This window comes from Saimiri boliviensis, chromosome 1 (genome assembly GCF_048565385.1).
Source record: "Saimiri boliviensis isolate mSaiBol1 chromosome 1, mSaiBol1.pri, whole genome shotgun sequence".
Lineage (NCBI taxonomy): Eukaryota > Metazoa > Chordata > Mammalia > Primates > Cebidae > Saimiri > Saimiri boliviensis.
The window spans coordinates 18,069,776-18,093,546 of record NC_133449.1 but is presented as its reverse complement, the minus strand read 5'-3'; the positions used below and the strand labels follow the sequence as shown (position 1 = coordinate 18,093,546).

Below are 23,771 nucleotides of genomic sequence, written 5' to 3'. Positions count from 1 at the left end.
AGATAAAAAAGGAAATGGCACACTTTATTCTTTATGCTTTTAGATGACAATTAAAGCCTTGGGATTAATTGTCCACCATTTGAGGGACCTCATTTTTTACAAAATAAAGTTATCTTAGCAATTTCCTACTTCAAAACTGAGATGATGGTCTCAATTTAAAGTGTAAAATCTGCGTTTAAACCACACACCAATTTTTAAGACACCAGTTATAAACCAAAAACATACTTAAAAACAGATATAGACAATTGATTGCTAAATATCTCACCAGTCTCTGTGTCTTTGCTTTGATGTTGTAAATCAACATCAGAAAGCAGAGAATAGAATGGCTTTCCTTTAATTTTCTTTTACTTTATATATTTCCAAGTCTTAATATGTAGTATTAAGTCAGCCAAACAGACAAGGCAAATAGACACATGCGCGCGTGCAGGCGCGCGCGCACACACACACACACACACACACACACACTCTCAAATATATTTCGATCTATGAACACACCCTGTACCCCAGAATGCCAAATATAGTGATTTCCAGGGCTCTAGTATTCTCTCCCTATACTACATCAAGCCACTTTTCCCTAGGATGGATCAGAGGAAAACTAGTATGAAAACGTCAACTTAAGAACAGTCGATAAAAGGCTAGTAAAAAGTTGTATTTGTATAATGGGCCAAATTGAAGCATCTAAAGGTCCCAAGAGACAACTCCATCCTGTATACTGCTCCCCAAAGAATGACACCTGGGATAATTTGTATTTAATTTCTAGGATCAGCTTCCATCTTTTTTGAAATGTAAAAACCCCAATTTTACAAGATTTCCTCCCAGTATAAAAAATAAGGGTCCAATAAATACGGATGCATTTTAAACAGAACATTAAGGAAAGCTAACAAGCACCAAGGAATCCTTCATTTCACAAGCTAGTAATTCCTACTACTTATCCTGAAAGTGTTACCTCATTCTTCTTCTCATTCATGTATTGCTTTTGTTATTTTACTCTGCTCTAAAGATTTTTTTCTATTGAATTATTTTTTCTATTTTATTCTACAAATAATCACTGGTGACCCATTATATTCCATTCATATACTAGTTACACAGATAGAAATATGCATTCATATAAGCCAAAGTCCCTTTCTTCAAGCAACTCAGTTTAGTGAGGAAGGCAGACAAGTAAACAGGCATTTATAACTCATACTTTACGCATTAGCTTCCAATATCATTGCCGAAAGCAAAGGACCAGAATTAGAAATTCTCCCACTCTTGGCTTCTGCCTTACTGATTCAATTAGCTTAAAAATTTGCTAAAACACTTAGCTCGTTTTTCATATTTTCCTAAGCATAATGGAACAATCTAGGCCTCACTCTATAAAAGGCTGTACAAGGTCTGCCTTACCCCTGAGAAAAGTCAGGCCTAAAAGGCAGTAACATCTAGCCACCCAGCAGGAATGCTTTCTGGGTTGGATCATGTTTTTATTCTTGCAATGCACCATTTAAGAACTACTGTGGTTTTCTGAAGTTCCATTTGTGGGGCATTAAATATGTAGGCATTCCTCTTTATACTGCATTATGCTACATTACACAACCATATTCCAAAGCTTTTACCTTTTCCTCTCTAAAATAAAAGGCAGCTAAGCTTCAGGGTAAAATGTTCATGGTACTGTATTTTAATACCCTGCTACTTTCAAGATGAAGCAAAATAACCTCAGAACTGTACAAAAACCAGCCAACATTCCATAGCAAAATTCACTGTAAATATCTGATTTTGGTAAGGAATTTCTAATACAGTTGTTTGATTTAATCACTACAAGATACTACTTCCTCTGCAAAGGCTTTCAAAATTTAAATAAACTTAGCATGCCCATTAGCTGTTTGTTTACAAAAATAGTTGACTTTTTTTCCTCCTTGGCAGGATGAATGACTTACACTAGAATTATACTTGCAAAGGAAGAATGACTTGACATGTTTGCCATCATATCAAATTTGAAACATATCAGTTAAAAGTAAATTTAACACAAAAGTCAGTATGAAACGTGAAACTTCAGCCACTCTTGGATTCTTCATGTTTTAAAAGCCATACTATCCAAATTTCATTGTAGAACAACAATAAAAACTAGAGGCTGGAAGAAAACTTGGAGATCAAGTCGAACCAAATAATTTTACAAAAGACACAACTGGAGGTCAAATAAGTTAAATAACTGGCCGAAGGTAATAAGTCTCAATCTTAGCCAAACCATGACAAAAGCCAAAGCCAATGATTCCCAGTCCAATTATTTTAATGCCTACCAGGGTACAGTGATTGATTTACACACATAGCACAGCATCCTTCTACGCCACAGCCGGTAAGCAGAACTCACACAGAGCCAGAGTCTTTGTCCACAGCTTCATAGTACTTCTCAGGATCAAGCACAAATCCTTAAAGTCCATGATTAAGGGCACCTTATGTCTACAAACTAAATGAAAACGATCTGTAGCGTGCAGGCAGGGAGAAGATAGGCATAGTCCAAGGATGGTCACATTGGAACAGAAATTAAGTAAAAAGCCAGGCACCCTCTTTGGCTCAGCGTGTTGCCTGGTCTTTTCACCAGCAGGGGATCCTTCTCTTTGAAAGGCCTTTTCAGTTTCCCTAAAATCTATTGCAGTATATAGAGAAGCTCATGCCAGAATGAACCACAGGATGGCAGCTTGGAGAAGAGGAACAAAGCGGGAGGTGGGATTCAAAACAGTGCTCACCTACATCAGGCTTTAGTGCATGGCCTATTCTAAATCTGCACTAGAGCAAACCTCACTCTAGTGCTACTAATGAGAATAGATTCTAATGATGACCCAGATTTCCTTGCCACAGTCCCCAGAGAGCATCCTTTATTCTCTGTACTCAGACATCTTCATACTCTGGCACTATATGTACTCCCATCTCCACAAATTGTGCATGCCATATTTTGCTTTTTTTTTCCATATCCATTCACCAAAATTAACTTTCTGTAAACTCCTTTGTGTGTCTCTCTTTCCCCATGTGGCTTTCCCAATCTCTAAATCTAGCATAAACTCTAGGTTTTGTTCATATAGTATTTTTCTTTGAGCTTCTCTGTCACATTTAATGGCTTTTTTTTCTTGGAAATAATTCCCACAGGAGAGTCTCCCAGCTAGATCATAAAGGGCTGAGTCTGATTCATCTTTCTAATCTTTCAGTGTCTAGCACAGTGCTTGGCACACAGTCTCCATGAATGTTTGCTGAGTTAACTCTAGTTAACACACACTCTAGAATTACAGAAGCCCTAGTATTATTAATTGCCGATGCTAATCTTAGCACTTCTGGCACAGTAGCAATTTCACTTTATTCTCCTGCTCCTTTTATCCTCTCATTTTTTTATCTTACTATTATTATTTGTATTTTTATTCTGATCTTGATCAAGATCTCAGAAAAGCACTGTCTATAAAATGTGTCAACATATACAGACAGACTTGGCTGCTGTGTGAAGTGTACAAGTCTTGGCTCCATTTGGTACTCTAAGAGATAGCATCTCCTCTCTTAAATCAACCAAGATTCTGAGTAGCAGAGAAAATCTCTGACCACGCATCTTTCTGCCATGGAAAATATAAATTATGCCTGACCATTAAGACATAAAGTAACCTTAGAAATGCAGGAAGCTATAAATTTCCCTGGAAATGTTTTAATCTCTCACTATCAGTTCTTCCTTGGATCATAATCAAAGTGTATCCTATTTTAAAAAGCCCTTATGGGTTTCTTCTTAGCAGAATGCTTTGTTTCACATGAATGTCTAGGATGAAGCAAAAGCCATTTGTGTTTTAGTGTAACATCTCAGAAGGATATATTTCATTTTCTCAATTAAATTGTGACCTGCTACAAATTCATGTTCTGTTTCTGAGTAAAAGAACTTTGAGAAACAATGGCCATTTCACATACCAAAACTTTATCACAAAATATTATTGTGTAAAATTGTCCAAACAACTCTACTAATACAGCTGTTCAAACATCTGGATTACTCCATCACAAAAATCTCTCTCCCTATGAGCCTTCCCCCAGGAGCACATCCTACACCAAGGTCTTTGTGATAAGTGATGACAGTAGACACACCAGTTCTCCAGCTTAGAATTACTAGCCCCCTATCATTGCAATGAATAGAATCCTGTTGAGGAAGTACTCCTTTACTAGGATAAACAAAACTTACTTATTTATCTACAAAGAGAGCAAAATATTCAAACAAAATTTATTACTTACCATGTTTACCCTGAAATATATCTATATGTATGTGTGTATTTATATAAATGTATACATGTAGATATATTTACATCCCAACATCCAGACTATCTGTCAAAAGTCTCTTAATTCCTCATAACCTGGTTATGAACTTTACTGTAAAATGAACAATCACATTTATATTTGGTTTCAAAAACTGTTCATAAAATATTTTTAGTGTCTTACAAAGTATGTGGTTTATATTATTATAAAAGGAAGAAGCATAAGTGAGACATTTTATAAAAATCATTTTATGAGAAATTTTATAAAAATCCAGCCTTGCATACGCACACATTTCTATAAACTCAACAGAATTGGGTCCCAAGTATTCTGAGTATAGCCCAGTATGCAAGTTCATTTAAAGAAGGAACTAGGTCTATTTAGGTTTGTATTCCTAATACTTAGTCCAAAAATAATTGTGTACCTAAGTCTCTTGTGAATGTTGGTTTTTATTTTTCACGTTGATAGGTGGAGGCATACGTCCCTCTGACATTGTAGCCACTCAATCAGAAGACAACTCCTGAACAGAAAGTAGGTAAAGCAACTTTTGAAATCAAGTAAGAATGTGTCTGAAAGTATACTGGAGAGATAAAAAAAAAAAGCACACCAAATAGAAGATACTATTAATAACATGCTTTAATATCTGGGTCAGAGGAATTAGAATAGTCATTGAACACATTTTCCTGATTCTGAAACCTTGTATGATATTAAGGTTTCATCTACAGCTGTTACAAAGTGTGTAGGACAATAAAGTAGTGGTGATGAGAAGCCTAAATAATATAAAATTACTCTTTCCTACAGTTCTGGGAAGGAAAGAGAAAAAGAAACTCAAGAACTTGAAGATTGTGCCAAAAATTCCATTGTGGAAGGAGGATACTGTCTCCAAAGCAGTGAGTGCCTCCCACTTCTCTGTTTTGATATACAACCCATCACCAACTTTGTTAAAACTATTTCTCATCCAATGCAACAACCTAAGGATCTAATCTCAACTAATTCTGGGGAAATGCCACATCTCTTAGGGCAATTGGGAAAAGGTCATTTCATTTTTAAGGCAGCATGAGCAAAAATGTCATCTGAAGGAGCCTAGAAGAAAAAGTTAAAGAAACTATGCATTAGAAATGAACATTCCTTCTTCTTCAGTATCTTAAAGGGAGAATGAAAGAATCTGAGGCCAGATAAGGAGCCCAAGCCAGAGATACTGTAGCATTTTACATCTTGAGGTTACCAGGAGGGGCGAAAGAGAGGCCAGCATGGAGGAGCGAAGCAAGCCCTAGGCCAAGTAGCATGGGGGAAATGTGTGAGGTTAGTCCTCAGAGGCTGTGGGACGAGAATAGAGAAAGAAAAGGGAGGCAGTCAGTGAAGGTGTCTAGGACTACTTGAGAATATCAGATTTCTTCCTGAGAACAGTGGGTCCCCATTCACAATGACAGACTCTAAATCAAGAAAAAACTAGAAATAGTCGGGTAGACCACAGGGAGATTGCTACCAAGAGCCCTTTCTCTCCAGGCAAGATATGCTAGTTACTTCAAGTTGTTTCAGTGTTGGAATGAAATACATTTGCAACCTTGGGAGATATAAAGCAAAAGGTAGAGGAAGTCTAAATTTGGGAGTTAATTGAAGAATAGAAAATGTAATTTTCAAGACTTGAATGTGGAGGTGGGGGAGAATGGAAGAAGAGGTTGTAAAATTACACCTGGGATGGGCCATTTGTTCAGGAGCTAGTGAAAAGTCCCAGAGGGAGATGTGTGCTGGAATTGGCTGTGATGAGCCAAGGCTGTATCCACCAATCTCTGTAAGTGCAAGAGGAATTCAGAACATTCCAGGAGAAAGCATAATGAGGCTACAAACAGGGACCAGGGGACTCTCCCAATTTCACATCTCTCAGTAAACATTCAAGACATTGGAAAGCATTTGAGCCTGTTTTTCTCATCTAGTTGAGAAAGGTGAATTGTAGCATGACAGTTCTCCTGCTATTAGGTTGCAAAGAATAAATATTTCCTCCTCTTTCCAGCTCTCAAAATTTAAGAAGTCTCTTCAGAACTTTGAGCAAGAAATTCAAGGATATCTTTGTTGTTTATGCTCTAAGTTTCCAGCTCTTAAAAATGCTTGCTCTCTCAAGGAATCCAAACAGAATCTGTGTCTCTTTCTCACTGTGTGTGCCCCTATCACAAATGTCTATGGCACAAGCACGAACATAAATATAGGGCTGGAGCTGCTACTCTATATTTTCATGTCATTGAAAAGACCTATTTCAGAATTATAGAGTTGGCTGGTTTGCTGAGGACAACAGTAATAATTGTATTAAAAAGGCTGATAAAGCTAGCATTTATTGAATGCAAGATGTCATTCTAAGATATGAAGATATCCACGTTTCATCCTTACAATCCTATGTGGGAAGCATATACATTTATTATCCATATTTATTTTGGGTTTGCTGATTCCTTCATTTATGTAGGAGGTAGGGGGAAGGATGCTGAAGAAAATTACCTCTAGGAAAAGGGTTGAGAAGGATCTGCAGGGACTGAGCCAGAAAGCAGTGACACTGTTTTCACAGTTGGAAAGAAACAGGGTACATTTGTAAGTACCTAGTGTGAGTTTCGTAATAAAAACTATCATATGAATAAGCATGGTGGAATACTTAGCACTACTTAGTACATTCATATATGCCTCTACCATCTTGAGATTTTTGTATACATAGTATATGATCTGTTTTTATAAATGTACAGCTTGAAAAAAAAGTTTCTTCTTGTAATAAGTACAGCGTTTAAACACAAAACCAGCATGGCCCAGTCACATTCCAACTGAAACCCCAGAGAAAGAAATCCAGCAGCATAACCTCCAGCCCCTGCCCTGCTTGGTGGACCTGATGGTCCTGGCAGTGTATTACTCCTGTTTTACAAATGAGGAATCTGTGGCACAGAGAGAGTACATTTTGCCCAAGATCACATACTAAGATTTGTACTCAAGAAGATTGGTGTGAGAACTAATAATAACAAACACTAGGTAATAACTTGTTAATTTCCATCTAAGTACAAAAGAGGCTCTTCAGGACTATGGAATAGAATGTCTTCTATAAACTAAAGAGAAAAAAGCTTTCTTCGTTTCATATGGATTTTCCTCAAGTTCCCACAATAGCAAACATTCACTTACATTAACCCATGGGACATTGCCCCAAATATCTGTTTAAATATCAGCTTCTCTACTATCTGTCAGCCACTTAAGAGCAGTGACTATGTTTTTGGTTTCATCATTCTTAAAGTCTAGCATAGGGTTTACACATCACAGGTACTCTCTATATTTTGTTAAAGAAATTAGTACATTCAAGTTGCATTATTTTTAAACATTTACTGCATTCCTATAATTAGTCTGTTCATATGCTAAGCACTATAGATAACAAACTGAGTTGGTTATAGCTCCTACTTTCAAGATACTTGTAATATAATTGGAAAATTAGATGAGTAAATTGAAAAATTCACTAGAGAATCAAAAAATCCTTTGACAGAGTAAACTACGCAGTTTAGGGGAACAGAAAGGAATAGCATAAACCTAGCCTGAGGCTGTCAATGAAAACTTCCTAAAAGAGGTTGTAAAAGACCATCTGGGAATTATACCAACATCAGGGCTAGCACAGATACAGACCAGAAAAAAACATAGGGGCATTTGCGCACTTTAGAGTGATTGGATGCTGCTGTTGCACAGGTCATGAGGCTGTCCACCGGAAAAGAATACTGAAAATGAAACCAGAACTCAAAATTAAGGGCAGTGAATGTTCAAAAATTAAATGTCTTCTGCAAAGAAAATGGGGACTCATTGGTGTGTGGCAAGCAGGCAGTACAATGGCACTAAAAGACATTATACCTCTTATGATGAGTTGTCAACAGGAAAGCTAGCATGTTTTCTTGTTGAGAACATGTTGAGAGAAGAGGAAGGGAAGGGGCCTTTTAGGCATGAGGAGCAGGTTACAGCAAGAGCAAAGGAGCCAAGAGCCAAATTGGAGGACAGGAAAGGGCAGAGAAATGGAAGGTATCATAGAGTGGAAGGTATCACTTTTGGCATTAGACAGAACTTACACAAACTTCAGCTCTTTCACAGAATGCTTGTATGACTTTGAGCAACTTATTTAAACACTCCGTGCCTCAATTTCTCTTTCTGTGTTCTAGAAATAATATCACTGTATGAAATTGATATGAGGATTAACTAACATATGAGATCTTCAACTAGAAAAGAAGGTAAGGATTTCCCTGTATTATGGTGACCAGACTTTGCAAAAGAACAGATACATAATACAGAGAAGCCCTTATCTTTCCTTCCAGCTGAGCATATTATATTCTCTCATTTAACAGTCATATCAATCTTACATGGTTGGTGATAGTCTTGTCATAGAACTCAGGATACAGTGAAGAGCAGCACTCTCCTTCATTATCAGCACCTGCCCCATCCCATCCAAAGTGTTTTTTGCTTTGTGTTGAACCCCTGGATCCTGGGACTGCACCACCTAAGGTATACTGAGGACCTCAGCTGGTGACTAAGCCCACAGTGCCTCAACAGCATTACACTGCAAGACACTCAGCACCACTAGGCAAAAATTTGCTCATTGCCTATATCTCATTTGGAATTCTTACTTCAAGTAGTCTGTTACCCATCATCTGGATGGACCAGACAGCTCTATCAACCTACTAGCTAGAAAATGTCAGAAGTTTCAGTTGTATTAAATTGCTGTTCACTGGAAGGAAGATTCACTTTCAACCCACACAACACTCATCACATTCCCAAGCACATCGTTTTATTTTATTTTTTAATGTTTTTTTTTGAAATTAGCCAGCCCAGCCGGGCGCGGTGGCTCAAGCCTGTAATCCCAGCCCTTTGGGAGGCCGAGGCGGGTGGATCATGAGGTCAAGAGATTGAGACCATCCTGGTCAACATGGTGAAACCCAGTCTCTACTAAAAATACAAAAAATTAGCTGGGCATGGTGGCATGTGCCTGTAATCCCAACTACTCAGGAGGCTGAGGCAGGAGAATTGCCTGAACCCAGGAGGCGGAGGTTGCAGTGAGCCGAGATTGCGCCATTGCACTCCAGCCTGGGTAACAAGAGCGAAACTCCGTCTCAAAAAAAAAAAAGAAAAAGAAAAGAAAAGAAAAGAAATTAGCCAGCCATAGTGACACCCATTTGTAGTCCTAGCTATCGGGAGGGCTGAGGCAAAAGGATTGCTTGAGCCCCAGGAGTTCAAAGCTGCGGGCAGCTATGACTGTGCCACTGAATTCCAGCCTGAGTGACAGAAGGAGACCCTATCTCTTACATAATAAATAAATAGATCTTGTTTCCATCACTATAAAAGTAACCAGGAAGTTAAATAGACTTCTGGTTTTCCCAGCTCAGCTGCCTCACCTGAGGTGATGAGTTAATCTGTCTCCGGTCCCACAATTACCTGTCTACTCCTGGGCACATGGTATGCTAATAGGGCAAGCAGGTACACAGTGGCTTCTCTGGTTTGGAGGAGAGGCTCTACACACAAATCCATCCAGAAGGCTAACCTTGACTTTCCATGGATGATGGCTGGGAAGAGAAAAGAAATAGAACAGAGAGAGATGCTTAGACCCCAGTCTGTGGCTGTCTTTCACCAAAACTTAATTGGGTATTTCCTTTATCTGCGCTTTCAACAAGCAAGCTTTAAGTACCAAGTATGCTGTCTCAGTACACAGTAACTTCTATGATCTGTACATATTTGGAGAAACCCCAGCCCTCATAGCATATGTAAACAGTTTTATAAAATAGAGTCCTAAATGCTAAAAGTTACTGAATAAAAGAAGGTCAAAATAGGAAAATACAAAAAGATAGCAAAAATATCACAGTGAACAACTGCCTTGAATAATAAATTGTTATACTGAGTGCTTTAGTGTGTTAGCTCACTTAATTATCATAACAATATTATTACAAAACTATTATTATCTCCATTTTACATATGAAGAAGGTGAGGCTCAGACCTTAAGACTCTTTATAGCCATGCACTTAAGGGAAGACAAGCGTATAGATTGTTGAGTCTATGCGGTCTATGGATGGACCTGAGAAAGGATCCAGCCACACCTCACTTCACACAATCATCTAAATCTCCTGTAAACAAAAAGGGACCAGAACAAATCTAGCAGATTCTGAGATTAGTTTTCAGCTTCGGCTCTTCCATCACAGGTCGTCATATGACAGATTGACTATAGTCTGAGGAGTACCAGACTTTAAACAGAGCCACTTGAGAATAAATTCCTGCTTCCTTTTTCTCCCTCTTGATGTCCACTGCCTTAGTCCAGGAAATCTTTATCTTTTGTCTGAATTATTGCAGCAGCTTCCTCACAATCCTGAGTGGCTCCATTCCATTGTTTTGTTTTAATTTATTAAACTTTTATTGAGGTATAATTTACATATAACAAAAATATAAAACATTCAGAATTTAAGTGTTCAGTTTGATGAGTTTTGACACATATAATATATATCAATGTAATTAAAATCCGACACAAGATAAGATATAAAATATTTCTATCATCCCAGAAACCTTCCTTATTCTTTTTCTAGTCAACTCTTTCTGTTTCTCAGAGGCATCCTTTTTTTTTTTTTTTTTTTTTTTTTTTGAGATGGTGTTTCCCTCTTGTTACCCAGGCTGGAGTGCAGTAGCACAATCTCAGCTCACAGCAACCTCCGCCTCTTGGGTTCAAGCTATTCTCCTGCCTCAGCCTCCTGAGTAGCTTTGATTACACGTGCTGCCATCATGCCCAGCTAACTTTTTTATATTTTTAATAGAGACAGAGTTTCACCAGGCTAGTCTTGAATTCCTGGCCTCAGGTGATCTGCCCTCCTCGGCCTCCCAAAATGCTGGGATAGCAGGCATGAGCCCCTGTGCCCAGCCAAGAGGCATAATTTTTATCACCATAGATTCATTTTGCTTGTTTGGGGACATCATGTAAATGTATCCTACAGTGTATCATTTTGCATCTAATACACATCCTACAGTGTATCATTTTGCATCTAATTTATTTCATACAACATAGTATTTTTTGTGATTTGTACATGGTTGCTGTATGTAACAGCAGTTTGCTTCCTTTTATGAAGTGGGTATTATTCCACTATATTAACACACCACAATTTGTTGATCTATTCACCTATCAATGGGCATTTGGAATGCTTCCAGTTTGAAGGTTTTATGATTAAGGCTGCTTAAAGATTTTTGTACAAGTCTTTTGTGGACATATATTTTTATTTCTATTTGCTAAATATCAAAAAAAAAAAGAAAAGAAAGAAAGAAACAAAATGCTGCCTCATACAGTAAATGTGTATTTAGGATTATGAGAAATTGCCTGCTTAAGTGGTAGAATCACTTCATCTTCCCATCAGCAATGAATGAGAGTTCCAAAGATGGCACACTCTTATCAATATTTAATATGTTGATTTTTTTGAGGCTAGTTATTCTAGTAGGTGAAAATTACTCCTTGTGGTTTTAATTTTCATTGGTACATATTTATATACTCATTGACCATTTGTGGGTCTTCTTTTTCTAAATGTCTGTTCCTTTTTTTATTGGGTTGTTTGTCCTTTAATTATTTGCAGAAGTTTTTTGTATAATTTGGATACAAGTTCTGTGATAAATATATTTATTGCAAATACTTTCTCCCAGTTTAGTAGCTTGTTAATTCATTTTCTTTTTTGTATCTTCTGATGAACAGAAAATTTTTATTTTGATGAAGTACAATTTATTTTTTTCTTTGATATTACATGCTTTTTACAATTTAAAAAATTGTTTTCTACCCATGAAATCCTAAGGTTGCCCAGTTATCCTCCTCTGTCTTAATTAGAAAGTTGAACAGTTTTAAATTTTCCTTTAAAATTGTAATTTATCTTGAGTTATTTTTTGTTATCCTACAGTATGAGGCAAGGATTGAAATTCGGGGGTTTTTATGTGACTAGTCAGTTTTTCTAGGACCATTTATAAAAATATGTTAATTTCCTCCTTTGAATTAACTTGAAACCTTTGTTAAAAAAAATCAGTTATTATGGATGTGTAGATATATTTCTGTTTTATTTGACATAGTTTTGGTACTTACGCTGATACCATCCATTCTCCTGATTACTCTGTAGCTTCACAGTACAATTGGAATATGTCTTTTTTTTTTTTCCTTCTTTTTCTCTCTCTTCTTTCCCTCTTGCCTGCCTTCCTGCCTTTCCTTTTTTTTTTCCTTCTTTTTTAGTTTTTTGGGACTTTTCTGATATCTCATAGTTATTGATTCTAATCTATTACTCTTGTGGCCAGAAACATATTCTGTGGGATTTCAGTTCCTTGAAATGCATTGTGATTTGTTTTATGACCCTGCATATGATGAATGTTTTACATGAACTTTAGAATGGAATACAGATTTTAAATGTTGGATGTGGTGTTTTATAATTGTCAGTTATGGTCACATTGGTTGATAATATTGTTCAAATCCTTTATATCCTTATTGATTTTTATTTCAACTTACTCTATCTCTGAGAGAAGGTCTTAAAAATCTCCAACTGTAATTAATTCTAGCAATTGTTGTTTCTCTCTTTATCTCTAGTAACTCTTCTATTCTTGAGGTACATTTTTTAATTAGGAGTATAGTTTCACCAGCCTTTTTATGTTTATCATTTGCATGTTACATCTTTTCCATTCTAATTCTTTCAATCTGTGTCTTTATATTTAAAGTTCATTTAGATGAATGGCTTATTCTTTTTTGTCTCACACAAAGATCAGTTTTTAATAGTTTTTTTGAAAAGCTTTGCCTCTGTATTCCTTCTAGCAGATTCAGGTTTTTATGAAGTATGTCATTCCAGCGTGAAGAACTCTTCAGTTTCTTATACTGCAGGTGTGCAGGAATCCAGTCAGCATCTGTCTATCTGAAAAGGCCATTATGTTGCTTCATTTTGAAGGATAATTTGCTTATATTTCATATTCTATAATATAATATTATATGATTCTGAATAAACCTTTTTTTCCTGTCAGGATTTTAGAGATATTCCATTGTGTTCTGGCCTGCACTGCTTCTGATGAAAAGCCAACTGTTATTCCTGCTTTTGGTCTCATATACACAGTATGTCCCTCCACAGTGTGTTTGCTAATGTAGCAAGAGGCAGGGATGAGGCTAAACCAATCTGAACTGTAGTTGATCTGCCTGGGTTTTATTGCAGATCTGGTTAGATGGTTTTGACTGGCTTCAAGTGATTTGACCACAGGATTAGGGCTTTTAGCTCAATATGGCTTAGAATCTGAGCATGGTCAGACTCTGAAAGACCCTTTAAGCTTTATAGCCCAGCCTGCAGATTTCTAAACCAGGTGGTCTCTTCCTATTTTATAGCCTAGTAGCTAACCCTCTAAGTTACTGAGTTCTCTTTGCATTCTGGGCTCCTGATCTGGGGTTTGGGACTTCAGTATATCCCTTCTCCACTCTTTCCCTTCCCTCAGCCTTCAGTGGACATCTGAAGCACTCTCTACAAAGGTCTGATGAACTGCAGAAGGCTGCCTCTCAGGACTCCTGCCCCATCCACAGTTTTCCTCAAGCTTCTACTTCGCGCTTAGCCAAAGCTCTGTGTGCTCTGGATGAATCTCACTGCTCTCCTACCTGAACCCCAGACTTCTATAAGCTGCTTCTGTGCACATGGGGAATGAAGGCTGTGCCTCAGAGTGATCTTCTTTAGCTCTTGTGACATTCCCCTAGCCTTCAGCCTGCTACGTCTCTGCTCTCCATGAATACCCATAGGTAAAGGCCAATGGATAGGTTGAGACATTCTGTGACTGGGGGTTCTCAGTATTCTGATCCTTATGCCAGGCCACAGGTAGCCATTAAGAATGCATTAAATCTCCTCCATCAGTATTCCTTATATCCCCAGAAGTTATCTTTTAACTTGTTATATCTATTAACTATCTATTTCAACATATTCTATCAATATCTGAGAGAGGGTCTTGAAAGTCTCTTAAATTATGTCAGTTGTTGTTCCATGTATTAACCACTTATTCATAAAGGGAAAATTTTAAATTTTCTAAATTTCCTTTCCATGTCTTTTTCATCAACATGAAAAGAAAAAAATAAAATTGTGTAATGATCATACCATGGAATACTACACAGCACTGAAACTTCAAAACTGAGCTGCAGCTGTTTTTAACTGGCTATCTTGGCCCACAAAGCAGGGCCAAATAGCCAATTAGAAACACCTGCACTCTGTGGCGCTCATCGAGACGAACGGGGAGAGTGAATCCAGCACCTTCAACTGAAATATCTACGTACTCACACTGGGACTGATGAGAGAAAAAACTTGAGTCACAGAAAATGAAGAAAAGCAGGGTGGGGCGATGGCTTACCCAGGAGCAAAAGGGAGCCCAGGGAACCCCCACACCCAGCCAAGGGAAGTGGCGAGTGAATGTTTGACCCCTGGGAAACCACACTTCTCCCACAGATCTTTGCAATAGATCAGGAGATCCCTTTGTGAGCTAACACCACGAGAGCCTGGGTCTTACATACAGAGCTGTGGTGCGGAGTCTCGGCAGAGCAGCTGCTCAGGCACACACAGAGACCCAGGAGCTCTACACACTCCGGTCTCAGGATTCTCAACAAAGGTGTCTGCAACGCAGGCAAGGTGTGAGATACATACGTACCCCTAGGAAGGTGGCTGAATTCAGATGGCCGAGCAGCATCAGTCTGCAGGTTCTACTTTGAGAGCACCTCACAAGACAAGACCCAATGGCTTGGAATTCCAGCCAGCCACCGGCAACATGGTGGAGCCTGCCTGAGACAGGATGGAGCTCCGGTAGGAGGGGTGGGCTGCCATCTCTGCTGTTTGGTCGACTTAGCCATTCCAGCCTGCAGGCTTAGAGAGTCCAAATAGTTCACACGAACAAGGGTCCCTCCAACACAGCACAGCTGCTTTGCCAGAAGGCGGCCGGACTGCTTCTTTAAGCTGAACCCATCTGATCCATTCCTCCTCACTGGGCGGGACCTCCCAGCTGGGGCCTCCAGTCATCCTACACACATGCATTCTATGAACGGAGTTCTGATCTCTCCCTAGGATGGAGTGCCCAGCGGCAGGGCAGGCTGCCATCTTGGTTGTTTGGATGATTCAGCTGTTCCAGCCTGCAGGCTTTGCAGAGTCCAAGCTGACAGAGGCAGAGGTGGTTCCCCAGCATGACATGGCAGTTTTGTCTAGGTGTGACCAGGCTGCTTCTTTAAGTGGGACGCTGATTCAATCCTTTTCATGGGGTGGGTCCTCCCACCCAGGGCCTCTTCCCCTATCCCCCCTCCCATCCCGCAATGTTCTACAGCTGACAGAGTTCTAATTTCTCCCTGGAACAAAGTGCCTGGGGGTCAGGGCAGGTCACGACCTCGGCTGATTGTTTGGGCATCTCAGCTGGTCCAGCCTGTGGGCCTTGGTGAGCCCAAACAAATTGAAGGCTGAATTGGTATCTTCAACACAGCACAGCTGTGCTACCAAAAAGTAGCCAGACTGCTTCTTTAAGTAGGTCTCTGATCCTATTCCTCCTGACTGGGTAAGACCTTGAAACTGAGGTTTCCAGCCACCTTATAGAGGTGCATTCAAGCTGATAGCAGGTCAGTAATCTCCTGGGATGGAGATTCCAGAGAAAGAGGCAGGCTGCCATCTTTGTTATTTTGCAGGCTTTACTGGTGATACCTACAAGTACAGGAAAAACCAAGATGACTAGGGTCTGGAGTGGACCTGCAGCAAACTGCAGCTGCCCTACAGAAGAGTGGCCAGACTGTTAAAAGAGAAACAACAAAAACACACCAAAAAACAACATGAGGTCAATGACCTAAAAGATCGAAGATAGATAAGCTCACAAAGATGAGAAAGGATCAGCACAAAAGCACTGAAAATTCAAAAAGCCAGAGTGCCCCTTTCCTCCAAATGATTTCAACACCTCTACAGCAAGAGTACAGAACTGGGGTCAGGCTGAGATGGCTGAAATGACAGAAGCAGGCTTCAGAATGTGGGTAAAAATGAACTTCACTGTATTAGAGTTTTAGTCTTTCTGTGTTCTTCTGCCTGCTTTTTATTCTGGCCATGCAGGCAGCTGATTAGATGGTGCCTACCAGATAGAGGGTTGGTCTGCCTTTCCCAGTCCACTGACTCAAATGTTAATCTTGTTTGGCAACACCCTCACAGACACACCCAGGAACAATACCTTGTATCCTTCAATCAAATCAAGTTGACACTCAATATTAACCATCACAGTCACTGAGCTAAACAAGCATGTTGTAACCCAATGCAAGAAAGCTAAAAATCATGATAAAACAATGCAGGAGCTGACAGCCAAATTAGCCAGTATAGAAAGAAACATAACTGATCTGATAGTGCTGAAAAACACACTACAAGATCTTCATAATGCAATCACAAGTATTAATAGCAGAATAGACCAAATAGTGGAAAGAATCTCAGAGCTTAAAGACTATCTTTTTGAAATAAGACAGTCAGACAAGAATACAGAAAAAAAGAATAAAAAGGAATGAACAAAACTTCCAAGAAAGATGGGATTATGTAGAGACTGAATCTACAACTGATTGGGGTACCTGAAAGAGACAGGGAGAATGGCATCAGCATGGAAAACATACTTCAGGCTATCATCCAGGAGAACTTTTCCAATTTAGTAAGACAGGCCAACATTCAAATTCAGGAAATGCAGAACCCAGTAAAGGACTCTACGATAATCCCCAAAATACATAATCATCAGATTCTACAAAATTGAAATAAAAAATGTTAAGGGCAGCCAGAGACAAAGGCCAGGTCACCTACAAAGGGAAGCCCATCAGACTAACAAACAGCAGACCTCTCAGCAGAAATTCTACAAGCCAGAAGAGACTTGATGCCAATATTCAATATTCTTAAAGAAAAAAATTTCCAACACAGAATTTCGTATCCAGAAAAACTAAGCTTCTTAAGCAAAGGAGAAATAAGATCCTTTTCAGACAAGCAAATGCTGAGGGAATGTTTTGCCATCAAACCTGCTTTACAAGAGCTCCTGAAGGAAGCACTAAAGGTGGAAAGGAATAGCCATTACCAGCAACTACAAAAACACACTGAAGTACACAGAGTAGAGACATTATGAAGGAATGTCATAAACAAGTCTGCGAAATAACTGGTTAGCATCATAATGACAGAATCAAATCCATACATAACAACATTAACCTTAAATGTAAATAAGCTAAATGCCCCCAATTAAAAGACACATAATGTCAAGCTGGAAAAAGAACTAAAACCAATTGATATGCTGTCTTAAGAAACCCATTTCATATGCAAAGACACACATAGGCTCAAAATAAAGCAATAAAGAAAAATTGACCAAGCAAATGGAAAACAGAAAAAATCATGCATTGCAATCTTATATCAAAAAAGAGAAAAAAGACCAAAAAAAGGCATTTTGTAATGGTAAAGAGTTCAATTAAAAAAAAAAAAAAAGAGCTAACTATCCTAAATATATATGTACCCAGTACAGCAGCACCCAGATTCATAAAGTAAATTCTTGGAGACTTTCAAAGAGACTTAGATAACTACACATTAATATTGGGAGGTTTTAACATCCCACTGACAATATTAGACAGAATATCAAGACAGAAAATTAACAAAGATCTTCAGGACAGGAACCCAGCTCTAGATCAAGTGGGCCTGATAGATTATCTACAGAACTCTCCACCACTTCCTGCCAACCAATAAAGTCAGAATATGCATTCGTCTGCACCACATGGCACTTACTCTAAAACCGATCACATAAGAAGAAGTAACACACTCCTCAGCAAATGCAAAAGAACTGAATTCATAACAAACAATCTCTCAAACCACATTAGAATCAAATTAGAACTCAAGATTAAGAAAATTACTCTGAACCATGCAACTACATGGAAATTGAGCAATCTGCTCCTGAAAGACTTTTGGGTAAATAATGAAATATAGGCAGAAATCAAGAGGTTCATTAAAAGTGATGAGAACAAGGATATAATGTACCAGAATCTCTAGGATGCAATTAAAATAATATCAAGAAGGAAATTTATACCACTAAAGCCCATATCAAAAAGCTAGAAAGATATCAAGTTAACAACCTAACACCACAACTAAAAGAACTAAACAACCAAGAGCAAACCTCAAAGCTACCATGAGACAAGAAATAACCAAGATCAGAGCTGAACTGAAGGAGATAGAGACACAAAAAGTCCATTCAAAAGTCAATGAAGACAGGAACTGGTTTAAAAAAAAATTAGATAAACTGCTAGCTACACAAATAAAAAAGAAAAGAGAAAACATTCAAATAAACACATCAGAAATGATAAGGAGGATATTACCACTGATCCCACAGAAATACAAACAACCATCAGAGAATACTATAAATACCTCTATGCACATAGCTAAAAAAAAAAAGAAGAAGAAGAAGAAGAAGAAGAAGAAATAGAAAAATTTCTGGACACATACACCCTCCCAATATTGAACTAGGAAGAAATTAAATCCCTGAATAGACTAATAACAAGTTCTGAAATAGAGGCAGCAATAAAGAACCTACCAACAGAAAAAAAAAAAAGCCAAGGACCATACAGATTCACAGCTGAATTCTACCAGAGGTACAAAGAAAAGCTGGTACCACTTTTACTGAAACCATTCCAAAAAAAAAATAAAAAGAAGGCACTCTTCCCTAACTCATTCTACGAGGCCAGCATCATGCTGATAACAAAACTGGGCAGAGATACAGCAACAACAACAAAAAGAAAACTTGAGGCCAATATCCTTGATTAACATTGATGCAAAAATCCTCAGTAAAAATACTGGCAAACCAAATCCAGCAGCATATCAAAAAGGTTATGACCACAATGGAATAGGCTTCATCCCTGGGATGCAAGACTGGTTCAACATAAACAAATCAATAAATGTAATTCATCACATAAACAGAACTAGAGACAAAAACCACATGATTATCTCATAGATGAAGAGAAGGCCTTTGATAAAATTCAACATCCCTTTATGTTAAAAAGTCTCAGTAAACTAGATATTATAAACACAGCTCCAAATAATAAGAGCCATATATGACAAACCCACAGCCAATATCATACTGAATGGGCAAAAGTTGGAAGCATTCCCCTTGAAAGCCAGCATAAGATAAGTTTGCCCTTTCTCACCATTCCTATTCAACATAGTATTGAAAGTTCTGCCCAGGACATTCAGACAAGAGAAATAAATAAAGGTATTCAAATAGGAAGAGAGAGACTCAAACTATCTTGGTTCACATGTGACATGATTTTATATACAGAAAACCCTATTATCTCAGCCCCAAAGCGTCTTAACCTGATAAGCAACTTCAGCCAAGTCTCAGAATACAATATCAATGTGCAAAAATCACTAGCATTTCTATACACCAAAAATATCCAAGGCAAGAGCCAAATCACAAATGAATTCTCATTCACAATTATCACAAAGAGAATAAAATACTTAGGAATACAGCTAACAAGGGAAAAGAAGCACCTCTTCACTGCTCAAAGAAATCAGAGATGACACAAACAAATGAAAAAACATTCTATGCTCATGGATAGGAAGAATCAATTATTAAAATGGCCATACTGCCCAAAGCAATTTATATATTCAATGCATTCCCATTAAACTACCATTGACATTCTTCACAGGGAATTAGAAAAAACTATTTTAAAATTCATATGGAAACACAAAAGAGCTTGAATAGCCTAGTCAATCTGAAGCAAAGAGAACAAAGGTGGACGCATCCTGCTACCCAACTTCAAACTCTATACTACAGGGCAACAGTAACTAAAACAGCATGGTACTGGTATAGGAACAGACACATAGACAAATGGAAAATAATAGAGAACCCAGAAATAAGACCATACACCTAAAATCATCTGATTTTTAACAAACCTGACCGAAACAAGCAATGGGGAAGAGATTCTCTATTTAACAAATGGTGCTGGGAGAACTGGCTAGCCATAATCAGAAAATTGAAACTGTACTCCTTCCTTACACCATATGCAAAAATCAACTCAAGATGGATTAAAGACCTAAGTGTAAAACCAAAAACTACAAAGAGCCTAGACAAAAACCTAGGCAATACCATTCAGGACATAGGTACAGGCAAAGATTTCTTTAAAAAGATGCCCAAAGCAACTGCAACAAAAGCAAACATTGACAAATGGGATCTAATTAAGGAACTTCTGCACAGCAAAAGAAACTATCAAACAAGTAAACAGACAACCTACAGAAAGGGAGAAAATTTCCACAAACTACACATCTGACAAAGGTCTAATATCCAGCATCTATAAGAAACTTAAACAAATTTACAAAAAAAAAAAGAAAAGAAAAAAAATTAAAAAGTGGGCAAAGGACATGAACATACACTTCTCAAAAGAAGACATACATGTGGCCAATAAACATATTTTTAAAAAGCTCAACATCACTGATGATTAGAGAAATGAAAATCAAAACCACAATGAGATACCATCTCACCCTAGTCAGAACAGCTATTATTAAAAAGTCAAAAAAACAGATATAGCAAGGTTTTGGAGAAAAAGGAACACTTTTATACTGTTGGTGAAAGTATAAATTGGTTCAACCATTGTGGAAGACAATGCAGCAATTCCTCAAAGACCTAAAAACAGAATTAGAATTTGACCCAACAATTCCATTACTGGATATATACCCAAAGAAATATAAGTCATTCTATTATAAAGGTACATGCATATGTATGTTCACTGTAGCACTACTCACAATAGCAAAAACATGAAATCAACCTAAATGCTCATCAATGGTAGACTGTATAAAGAAAATGTGATGCATATACACCATGGAATACTGTGCAGCCATAAAAAGAAATGAGATCATGTCCTTTGCAGTGACATGGCTCCAGCTGCAGGCCACCATTCTTAGCAAACTAACACAGGAAAAGAAAACCAAGTACCACATGTTCCCTGGACCTGGCCCAGGGAACCATTTTTTCCTCCTAGGCCTCTGGGCCTGTGATCGCTGCCTCAAGAGCTCTGAAATGTCCTGGAGATATTTTCCGCATTGTCTTGGTGATTAACATTTGTCTCCTCATTACTTAGGTAAATTTCTGCAGCCACCTTGAATGTTTCCCCCCAGAATGGGTTTTCTTTACTATTGCATTGTCAGGCTGCAAATTTTCCAAACTTTTATGTTCTGCTTTCTCTTGAATGCTTTGCCACTTAGAAATTTCTTTTGACAGATACCCTAAATCATCTCTCTCAAGTTCAAAGTTCCACAGATCCCTATAGCAAGGTAAAATGCCTCCAGTCTCTTTGCTAAAGAATAAAAAGAGTCCCTTTGCTCCAGTTTCCAATGAGTTCTTCCATCTGAGACCACCTGAGCCTAGACTTCATTATCCATATCATTATCAACATTTTGGTCAAAGTCATTCAACAAGTCTCTAGGAAGTTCCAAACTTTTCCACATCTTCCTGTCTTCTGAGCTCTCCAAATCTCTAGGAAGATCCAACGTTTCCATATTTTTCTATCTTCTTCTGCGCCCTCCCAAACTGTTCCAACCTCTGCCTTTTACCCAGTTCCAAGGTCACCTTGACATTTTTTAGTATCTCTACAGCAGCACCCCACTACCTGATACCAATTTACTGTATTAGTCTATTCTGATGCTGCTAATACAGACATATCCAAGACTGGGTAATTTATAATGAAAAGAGGTTTAATTGACTCACACTTCAGCACAACAGGATAGGCCTCAGGAAACTTACAATCATGGCAGAATGAGAAGAAAACACATCCTTCTTCACATGGCAACAAGCAAGAGAGTGTGTGTGTGCACGGGAGCTGCCCTTTATAAAACCATTAGATCTGGTGAGATTTATTCACTATCATGAGAACAGCATGGGAAAAACCCACTCCCATTATTCAATTACCTCCCACTGGGTCCCTCCTATGACACGTGAGGATTATGGGAGCTACAATTCAAGATGAAATTTGGGTGGAGACCCAGCCAAACCATATCAGTTCCCTTGAAAGTTCCTTGAAAAACCCACCTAGATGCCTAGATATAGTGCAATTTTATATTTTTTTTTTGATAAGCTTAATTTTTCCTTGCAGCATTAAGCACCATTTCTCCAGCTTTGTCTCTTCCTTCTTCTACCTGGAGTACTTTATTGTCTAAGAAGAATAATCTACTTCAGTTTTAGTTGTGCCAAGTTCTCTCAGCTTTTAGATGTTTTACATGCTGCTTCCTCTCACTGGAAAGATTTCCACCACCTCCACCTAAGTAATCTTTAGTTTTCTTCAAAACTTTGTCATCCTATTGGGAAGCCTAATCTTTCACACTACCCACTGTAGGCTGGGTTGGGTACACCTCCTGCAAGCTCCACAACTTCCTGTTTCTACAGAGTGCTAATCATCTAGGATTGTGACTTTCTCTTCACTTGCTTCCTTCAGTAGAACTTAGATAACTCCTTGGAAGCAGTGACCCCAAGACATTCATCTCTGTCCCTTAAGCATTTGAAGCACAGTAAGTGCTCCCTAAATGTTTGGTAAATCAATGAGTAGAATGAGTGTGGATTCCAAAGCAGCCTGATAAATATGATGGCACCAGGTCTTTTAAAGGCTCATTTCCCTTGAGCAATTAGAACTAAGACAAACAACCTAAAGGTCTCCACTCAGAAGAATGATGCCAAGTTCTTTGGCACAGTATGGTCAGCAAAGAGTGTGAGTGACTTCACGAGATTGGTGAAGACAGCTGTGGCCACCCAGTGGTTACTCTTCCAGTTTTCAACAGAGCCTCAACAAGCCTAAAAGGAAATACTATGCATTTGCATTGCTCTCCTTTCATCATTGACTCATTCATTCAACAAATATTTATTTGGTCCCTGGGCAATTTTCTAGTATGGAGATTCAACATCAGTGAAGAACAAAAAGAATGCCACTGTTCTCATTAAGCTTGCTCTCTAGTGGCAGAAATCGACAACAAACAAATAAGCAGAGATAAATGTCAGATGGTAACAGGGCTATGAAGCACAAAAAAGCACCATAAGGGACGTGGAGTGTGGTGTCAGTCCAATGGAGGGTGGTCAGGGAAGGCTGCTCTTAAGTGGGTGACACTTGAGTAGAGAGCTGAAGGAAGTGTTGGGGTTGAATCATGTGGACCTGTGGGGGCAGAGACCACAGAGCAGTGGGAATAATGGCCAAAGTTCGGGCAGGAGAATAAGAGCAAGGGGTTTGTGCAGTTGGAGAGTGGGAAGGAGGACTGAGGAGACAGGTTGAAAAGAGGTCAAAATCTAGTCAGAGTGAGATCAGGAAGCCCTCAAAGGTTATGGTAGGACTTTAGATTTTTCTCACTTCATTCAATTCTGTAACTCTACTTCTTTCTAGAAAAAAAAAAGAAACATAGTAATCATCTAAATTTGGACCATCCTGTGTTTAGACATTGTTTACTTACCTTACCATCCTTAGATTTTTCACAATTTTTTTTTAATCTCAAAGGTACTGATATCAGCCAAGTAAAGGAAAACATGCAATT

The 23,771-nt window shown here is 38.4% G+C and overlaps 1 long non-coding RNA gene across 1 annotated transcript in view; it reads right to left on the bottom strand.

Moving 5' to 3' along the window:
• Window positions 1–14,678, bottom strand: part of LOC141583678 (uncharacterized) — a 322,485-nt gene extending 307,807 nt beyond the window's left edge. Inside the window, exon 1 of the long non-coding RNA XR_012516447.1 lies at window positions 9,673–14,678. This is a non-coding gene — a long non-coding RNA (uncharacterized LOC141583678). The remainder of the gene's footprint in view (window positions 1–9,672) is intronic.
• Between the last annotated feature and the right edge of the window lie 9,093 nt (window positions 14,679–23,771).